Consider the following 10116-nt stretch of genomic DNA (forward strand, 5'->3'; position numbering starts at 1 on the left):
CCTCCCTGGTGTAAACGCGAATGCTTAAGGGTGTTGTATAACAAAACCCGTAGAAGGAAACGATGGTTCCTTTATCAAATTTGCAAGGTATAATTGTGCAAGAAGGTGGGTAGGGAACAGATTAAATTTTCAATGATGTAGCCATGGTTGATAAAGGAAAAGCGGTACTTGAATTTTCAAGGTCTTGCGCAGCTTAGAGTTTGTATTTTGGATTCTAATCTTTGAGATACTTTCAACGATATATGACGACGTTGCACTGGAAAGTTCCATTTTCCTCACAATAAATTAATAACAATGATTAGTTGAGGATACAAACAGGTTAGGGAAAGTATAGCCGGCATAAACTTTTCAGGGATATATGACTTGATGCAGTAGCGCCCCACTCAATGTCACTATTGTCATGAGATATCTCATTACAAAACACTTTAGCTGCTCTGACATGACTGGTTTCGCATGAGGCTGCTCGAGTTGAAGGTAAAATGGGTGCAGTCTGCCGAAGCTCGGCTTGTGCATGGAGTAGAGCTCGAGAATGAGGCATGTCAAGGCCGTTCAGAGTCGTTCCGTACGGCGCATGTTTGTTTTTATATATATTTGCTTGCCTGAGTGTAGAAAAAGTCAGATGATAGTCGACGCCCGTCCCGCGAATCTCTCAACCTTCCCGCGCGCGTCTTTTTTGCGATAAAAACGGGTTTGAATGCCATCTGAAAATATTCACAGTGACTTAGCTGTACTTAAGCTTAGTAGATTGCGAAAGCAAGAGAGGCGGTCTCCAATGGAAGACGACACCATGGATGGATGGATGGAAGGATGGAATGGATGGATGGAATATAGGAGCGTCCCCTTTGAAACGGGGTGGCAGCAGTTTCTATCATGCTCATTCCCCCCCCCCCCCCCCTATATCCTAATTATTATTTTAGATTGATTAACTACATCATCATTTTATTCACTGAACATTTCTTTCTACATTACTACCATTATGTCAGTTTTCTGCTTTTAATCCACCATTCTTCCAATCGTTTTTTGCTAGCTGCCACCGCAGGTTCATTCACCCGGCCAGTGGTATCTCTAAACCTCAGAGCTTCAGGAAGAGTGACTGCGCCTGCATCAACTTCCGGATGGATACCATTGCATTCGAGTATAATATGGTCAATTGTTTCACTGGAGTTTCCACATACAGCACATGCGTCATCTCCATTGTTAAATTTCTTTTTGTTGCTGCGTGTTCTAAGGCACCCTGATCTAGCTTCAAAAAGTAGGGCACTGACTCTTGAGTTATCAAAGAAAGCTTCCTTCCTGATCTGCATTTTCCACTTTCGCTATAGTTCCACACTCTGTTATTTTTCCATGGAATTGATCCATTTTTTACCTTCTGTGGTTTTCACCTGTTGCCTAACGCTCTTTATATCTTCATCCTTGTGACCAGCATACTTACTGGTTAGTTTCCTAGTTCTTTTCCTCCATTGTGAGTCAGCGCTTTTTAGGTATAGGTATTTAAATACTTTAGCTGCCTATCTGTTACTGTCAAACTTCCTCAAGCGTTCATCAAAAAATAGTTAACTCTGAGCTTCCCGTACTTCGAAAGATGCCCAGCCCATATCTCCCTGTACCGCCTCATTTGTGGTTTTGCAGTGGGCACCTAGTGCTAATCGTCCGACGGCTCTCTGATTTGTTTCTAATGACGACTGTACCTCTGATTGTAGCGCAAAACCACATTTCCGAAAGTAAGTCCAGGCACCATAATTTTTCTGTTATTTTGCGCAAAAAACACGACACAAAAGAAACGAGGTAGACAGGACAAGCGCTTGTCCTGTCTACCTCGTTTCTTTTGTGTCGTGTTTTTTGCGCAAAATAACAGAATGCTTAGGCACCAACTAGCCTGCAAAAGCGTACTCGCACCATAATTCCTTTCCAAATACCCCTCAAAACCTCATGCCTGTTGTATCCCCACAATGCCCTATGCTTCATTATCCCGGCATTTCTTCGCCCCTTTTCTTTGATGCCTCATGCTTTCCAATGTGTGCCAATCCTTCGTTTACCCATACCTCGAGATATTTATATTCTGCCACTCTGGGTATTTCATGGCCTTGTATTTTAAGAACCTAATCCGTTGAGCCGTTGAAAATCATCAGACCAGACTTAACTGCGCTAAAACTGAAGCCTAGAGCGTCCCCTTCGTCTCCGCCATACTTAACTAGAGTTTACCATTCTTCCTGACTTTCTGCTAGCAGCACAATATCGTCTGCATACATTAATCCGGGGAGGCGCTGCTCTAACACCGTTCCGCCTAATCTATATGACAGGTTAAAACCTGGTTACTTTCTTGTATCCTCCGTTCCATATTTATCATATAAAGCATTAACAGCAGCGGTGATAGAGGACAACCTTGTGCTAATCCTTTGCATACCTTGACAGCTTCCGTACTTCTTATCCCTTCCCATGTAATTTCTACTTTTTTATCCCGGTATATTTCCTCTAGGAACTTTGTTATCGCATGACCGATACCTTATTCTTTCAATATGCTCTACAGGAGTTCTCTATTTACGTTGTCGTACGCCCCGTTTATGTCCAGGAAGGCCAAATACGAAGGTCTATTTTCCACTCTAGATATTTCGATGCATTGCGTAAGCACGAACAGGCTATCATCTAAGCGCCTACCATTTCTAAAGCCGTTCTGAAGTTCTCCGAGTATCTTGTTACTTTCTACCCATGCTTGCACATTTAATTTCATCGCCTGCATGGCTAACGTGTACATTACAGATGTTATGGTAGTCGGCCTGTAGGATTTTATGTGCGTCCTTTCTCCTTTCCTTTTATAAATCAAATTCATTTTACTCTGCCGCCAGCTGTCCGGAATTTGCTTATTCGTTATGACTGTTTCCAAAGCTTTTAACAACGTTTCCTTACTTCTTGGACCAAGTTCATTAATCAGCTTGATCGGAGTTCCATATATTCCTGTAGATGTGTTTTTAGGAATTTTTTTTCTGCCCTTCTTCCAGTTTAGATTGGTCATTTCTAAGCTGCTTTGATTTCCGCTGTCTTGTGTTGCTTCCTGATTTGCAGAGATTACCCTATCGTCGCTCTTAAATGACTCGGCTACAACAGATGTAATGTAGTTCACTGCGTTGTCTCCCTTTAAACCATTTCCCTCGTTATCTTGAATCTGGTCCTGCTTTCTTTGATTCTTTTTAGCTAGCCAGCTTATATTGTTCCAGAATTTTCTTGGTCCGCCTCTAGTGGCATCGTGTCTGACAGCCATCCAGCGATCGGTGGATTTCTTTATTTTACTTAGGACGAGGGCCAATACATCGTTTGTTTTGTCGATATGATTCCATCTTTGGTATAATTTTTCCTGAGTTACCTGTGCTTTCTTTGCCTCTCGGTGTTCTATTGAAGCTGCCCGTCGTTGTTCAATGGCTTCCCTGATTTCCTTACTCCACCAGCTCCGTGGCTTCCTCTTTCCATTCCATCGGTTTGTTACTTTAACCTCCTTAATTTTTCTCCTTATGAGTAGCTCTACCTGTTCATAAACCCAGTCTTCCGTGGGGCTTTTTGCTTCCTCTGTGTCTGCTGCTATCTGTGCTATTTGATCGTTGTTTAATTTTGCGTTTACTTTTTATCTAAGTTCCATTTCTCTTTTCATCAAGGCCCCTATCTGCAGACTAATACGTTTATGATCACTTCCCAGACTAAACTTCTCTTAATCGTCTATTTCAATTTTTGTGACATTGCCATAAATTCCCAGCGACATTAGGCAGTAGTCAATGGTCGTCTGCCTGTTTCGGAATTCCCACGTGATTTGTCCCTCGCATTTTGTTTCTCTATTTACAAAAACTAGGTCGTGTCGCTCACAGAAATCTAGCATTAGCTTCCCGTTACAATCCGTGTATCTATCCAGATCGTCGATGTGTTCGTTCATGTCCCCCAGTAGAATAATACTGGCCCCGTCTCCAAGCTGGCTTATATCTTTGGATGGATGGATGGATGGAATATAGGAGCGTCCCCTTTGAAACGGAGTGGTAGTAGTAGATATCATGCTTATTTTTCTCCCTATATCTTAATTATTGATTTAGATTGGTTAACTAAACCATCATTCAATTTATTAAATTTTTGTTTCTGCATTACTAACATTATGTCACTTCTCTGCTTTTAAGCCACCAATCTTCCAGTCGTTTTTTGCTAGCTTCCACCGCCGGTTTATTCACCCGGCCACTGGTATCTCTAAACCCCAGAGCTTCAGGAACAGTGACTGTGCCTGTACCAACTTCCGGATGGATACCTTTACATTCGAGTATAATATGATCAATTGTTTCACTGGAGGTACCACATACAGCACATGAGTCATCTTCATTGTTAAATTTCTTTTTGTAGCTGCGTGTTCTAAGGCGCCCTGACCTAGCTTCAAAAAGTAGGGCAGTGCCTCTTGAGTTATCAAAGAAAGCTTCCTTCCTTATCTGCATTTTTCACTTTCGGTATAATGGTCGGTGGTCACGTGGTCGGTGGTCACGTGACACAGCGCAGCTAATGGGAGAAGCGCGAAATGCCCGGCGTGGCTACGAGCCACGCTAAGCTGAGGAGCTGACTAGTTAGCCCAGGTCTCGCGCTGATATGACGTCAGTAGACACGTGGTGTAAAGCGTAACCACCGGACCACGCTACGCTGAAAGCTCGAAACCTGGCGTAGTATTGCTTTTGCAATAAAACCACAGGACGTTAACGCGAGCGAAGTTTCCATCACCTAATGCGAGCGCTTTGCTGATGGTAGAGGTGTATGCGAAGCAAAGCCCCGAAGTCCGTGCTGCCAAACGATGTCATTGAATCAACCTGTGATATTCTGTGCTTTATCGTGGATATGATATAAATGTTCGTCACGCTGGTAGCTAAAAAAAATACTTGATTGTTTACTTGTGCACCGAATTAAACAAAGACCACTAACTGGTTCTTCATTTTTAGCACAGTACATCTATAGGATTCACTGTCATGGGAACACCTGTAGAAAGAAATGGCCAAACTAAACTTAAAACAGTGCTACTAACAGAAAGAGAACAGGTATTCCCGAAATGACAAGTTCGCACAAATTGGCCATAAATTTTCTCTAAACCAAGCAATAAGTACTTCCATCTTCGATTATTAGACTAGCTTAAGCCAGTTTGCGTTCCTGCCTTGTTGAATGTGGACGTTGGAACGTCAGTGCTGCGGACGATTTAGTCACGGTTAGGGCCAACGAGCAAAGTAAATGTCAAGGCAAGAACCCGACATTCATTTTTCACCGCCCGAGAACGGTGACATTTCGCCCAAGGCCATGCGCAGGCAGATTACCAGTATAAACTGCTATACAAAAGAATATTCGAGGCGTCTTTGGAACATTTGTTTTTCAGAAAACATTTCAACAAGGCTGAAGACGTCCGAAGGTGTTCTCACTCCTTGATATCTTCCAGAGACAAGTGATTCCTCACGAGACGCCAACAGTACTCGTTGAGACTGTCCAGTTGTTTGCGGCCGTCTTCGACGCTGTGGCACCGGACATGGCTTCTGACGATGCCTGCCAGCCGCATGAAGTTGTCCATGCTCTCGAAGCATCGCAGTTTCTGTTTCACAATCGTAGAGGCTTCGGCTTTGCTCACCGACAGCTGCTCGGCGAGCTCTGCCAGGAGCGTGGGATGACGGGCGACTCGCTCAAGGGCAACAGCGCTGAGCCTGCGCAGGAGATTCGAGCACTGTTCTCAGTTATATAGCTAAATCACCCATATAGGCACTCTGACGTGAATGCGTATATTCTCCTGACGGTATGAGATGATTAGGTACGTTTAGCAATAAAGGTATTGTAAACTGTGCGAAGCATGAGTTATCCGCAGTTATCAGCATCATCTGTCTAGGCGTTCTTGTCATATTTAGTGCTCCATAAATAACACCATAGTGTACGTAATTTACTTAAGTGTACAAACGTAACACTCGCAACATGGGTACACCATTGAAAAACAAAATGTGTTCATTCTGTAGGGCGTAATCTTTGTTATAAAAAAAAAGCACGTCACCTCCAATCTTGTCGTGGAACTCACTTACCTAGCCACAACATAAAAGAATGGTGTAAGCTGTCCTTATCAAACACAGAGTGCTATTCCAACACCAAGCTGAGTTCCAATAAGAGCCTAAGACACATTGCGAGCATTTAACTGTGAATTTATAAAACGACCCGGGATCAAAAATAGCCATCCATGATAAGCTAGAAGGTTCAGCTTGTTTTAACACGACACGAACATGATATTTAAATTAGAACATGATTTTTACAAGGATTGAAATGCCCCTTTTTCACATATATTATTGATTGCACAAAACAATAAAAAACTCTGGGAGACAACCACTTGCATTGCCTATTATACTAAGATAGAACTAAAGCACTCTAAAATTCATTTCTTTTCAGGGGCGCAGGGGGGAGTCTTTCTGATTTCCACCTACTTTTCGGATATTCTATGCTATTCGCCATATGGACATGAAATTTCTATCATCATCATGGCCCCTACCTACTCCACAGATAGTAGCAGCCCGCTGTTTACGTCTACTGAATTCATGTAGTGACATGTGGTTAGTTTCATGACGTTTAACGTCTCAGAGGGACTCAGGATGTGGGAGACACCACTGTCGAGAGCTCCGGTAATTTCGAACATGTGGAGCTCTTTAACGTGCATTTATGGCACAGAACACGGGCAGCTGGCTTTTTGCTTCCATCAAAAAGCAGCCGCCTCGGCTGGGATTCGATCCCGCATCTTTGGGCATAGAAGTTTAACACCCTAACTACTGCACCACCGTGGCGGGTGTACTAACATATGGCTCTTGATACACGACAATGGCAGCTGCAAGTTTTTAGTACCGGATGTCATTACCAGCGTTCTGTCAACAATGGCTCTTCTATGCCACCAAGTACGGACATATATTCAGTAAAGCTTGCGAGCAAAAATTGGTCCCCTGTCACTGAAATATAAATATGTATTTTTCGAAAGAAGATACTCCACATGTCTTGCTAGTATGAACACTAATGCTTATATGCTTAGTGTTCATACTAATGCTTATGAGCGCAAAAATAGCGAGGTGAGGTAAGAAAAAACCTTATGAACGAAAAAAGGGTGCGAGAAATGGGGAAGTAACGATAAGGTTGGTCGCCTCCCAGTTTAGTTCTCCGCTGGCTTCTGCTGCTTGGTGGATCAGGTGGACGATCCTTAGTTGTACATCAAAGGACTAGCTGACAGTTCCACCTCCCACTGTTCGTATGTATATTATGTCTGAGGCAAGTTCTCTGGTTTTGCTGTGCACCCCTGGGATATGCGGAAACGAGTGAGAAAAACGCCACACTGGGGGAAACAGAGCTGTAGTGGATGGGGTGTACATATATCACTCGTGACATGTAAGTCTAGATGAGGCGCCGCCAGTCGATCAACTCGAATGTTTTCACTTTATTGCGTGAAGGAGGTATTCATATTACTACAGCCTCAGATGACCCAGATGATCTCCATATACGTCGAGAAAAGGAATGCGGTGTAGGTGAGGCTGGCAGTCCGCCCGACTAATTCTCGGACAAGCGAAAATGCCAAATTTCGCCGAGCGCTGCAAAGGCGAATGTGCATATGCCAGAACTAATCGCGTTGCCATGGTCAGTTTCTTGCGTACGTACCTGTCATACACGCTGCCGGCCAAGAATTGAGCAGCCCAGGAAACGATGTCGATGTTTCGTCGTGTCGTGTCATATATGGCAAACAGGTCTCCGGCCAGCGGCACTGCTATCTCCTTCCAACTATGCACGGACACGTTGAGTAGCCTGTAGTTATCTTCTATCCCCAAACGCATTCGTTGTACAAAAATGGCGGCAATTTGCGGTTCTTCAACCTTAAAGTAAACCCTTCGGATGGTTCTGTTTGACTTCAGAGCGTCCGTCAGAAGCTCGACGCTTCCTTCACCCATGAATTTGGCAGTTACGTGCAGTTCTTCTATGCTCGTGTTCTGACGCAGGGCGTCACATAAGTCCATCCAGGATTTCATAGTACAGCCTCCAACGTTGTGGTAATAAAGCAAGGCGATGATTTCGAGCTTCCTGAGTGCAGTCGTAGTTGAGAGACAACGGTTAGTAGCCGTAACCACGGCTTCTTCAACACCTGGCATCCAGATGACGAGGTGGGCGGATGTGACGTGGGTAAGAGATGGTAAGAGATGAAACACTTCAGCTCCTGCTTCGATACAAGGTAATGCATGGATCCGCGAGAATGCACGGCACCGTAGCATCTTGTTGTCTTCCAGCACGGGGATAGAGGTGTCGAACAAGACGTTCTCCTCAGCGCCGCTACCTGCAAGAGCGTCACAAACATTTTTCCACAGATGGATATCGCTGGTCTTTCCGGTAATATTTAGCCTCAAACGGCGGTCCTTTGCAGAGATAGTCCTGAATAGTGACTTCCAATAGTCGGGCTTAAGAAGGCAGAGATCTAACGTGACAACGTCGAGAGTACTATTCTCTTCCAGCGCCTGAAGCCAGAGACTGCAGCCGACCGTATTCTCGACGTCTCCTTGTGCTTCTCGCCAAGCATTGAATGTGCAAGCTGGGATGTTGAGTTTCTTGATAACTTTGTTCCTTGCGAGCAACTTCGTCATGAGCGCCATGCTCTCGTAGTCAATTACATAGCCCGTCAGACTAGCATCAGTAACCGTTCTGTTATCGAGGAGTCCTTGCAATATCCACTTAAGAGAGTTCGCTCGCGCCTCCCTGTGCGAAACAATGTTGAGTCTTCTCAACGTACGACTGGCGGCTATGTACGTTGAGAACATGGTGCGGTATTCTGGGGAAGCCTCGGTAATGATGGAATCATGCAGCAAAAGTTGTTCAATGGAAGAATGTTTTGTAAGCGCTGCTAGAAAATAATCCAAAACGGGACCACTAGTTTCTAGGTTCTGCAGTCTGAGAGCCCTGAGGGAAGTTGCTTCTTTCAGAACCTTCTCAAGCATGGTAAAAAACGACGGTGGGCAGAACGTGGTTGAACTGCAGTCCAATTCTTCCATATGAATCAGTGATGGAATGGCTGCGAATACTTGGTGTGCGGCGAAGTCAGATAAATACAGTTTTAAAGACTTGATGGCACGGTTGTCTTGCAGGGCGTTGGCGAGGAGTGCCTCTGATCCTAAGAAGCTTCTAGTGCTTATAGCGAGAGCAGTCACGCACGGATGACTCTTCAGCAGATGGCGGACAAGAATGGCTGCCGGCCGTATTTGGCTTCTCTCAGGGTGCGGAAGACAAAGTGTGTCAATTCTTACGAGGGAGAGCTGCACGGGAGACCCTACGTGTTTGCGTAGCTCCAGCCGGGCGTTCCATAAGGTCTCGTTGAGCTTGGAGATATGCGGATTAATCTGGCAGCTCGTGCTTTCGGTCGCTGTGCAGGGCAAATGGAAACATGCCACGCAAGTTGTCTGCCCGGAGATGGCGCCCACTGCAGGCTCTAAAGATGTCTCAACTTGTCCCGCGAACTCAGAGCCAGCGGTTGGCAGCGAGGCCTGTGCAGATCGTCCGCGGGTATCCATCACGCCTGTAATAAAAACAGAACCAGTGGTGCAGTTGATCAAGAGTAACGAACACACATATTAGAATCGCCATTGTATCGGTCCACGGATTATTTGAGGCTATCAGTTTCTCCTCAACTAGAGCCATCGCAAAGGTCAAGGTTTTTGTGTTTTGTCTTAATCTTTTTATCAACTAAGCGAACGGTTGAAGCACGGAAACAAAAGTGGCCTGCAAGACTCCGTTAAAACTTCAAGTTGGGCTGGTTGGTAATTTCTTGTTGGAATCATTTTGTAGCGGTAAAAACACGGACACAAAGAACACGAAACACAAGGCACATCCACTCAGCGACTCTGATTCTTGCACAGGCGGCCAGGGAAGCCAAACAAGGTGGAAATCCTCGGCGCACGGATGGCGCCGCGGCTGCCATGCCACACGTCTACTACAGTGAATTAGAATATTGCCGCGAACCATTAAAAATTGTATTTCTTCTTTTTGTACGGCCGTCGGCATTCGGCCTTATCACTGCGATTCCAGCTCACGACTGGATTATGTATTCTTCATTTCTTTTGTCGCGAGACATAG

This window comes from Amblyomma maculatum, chromosome 5 (assembly GCF_055883805.1).
Source record: "Amblyomma maculatum isolate TAMU_Amacu chromosome 5, ASM5588380v1, whole genome shotgun sequence".
NCBI lineage: Eukaryota > Metazoa > Arthropoda > Arachnida > Ixodida > Ixodidae > Amblyomma > Amblyomma maculatum.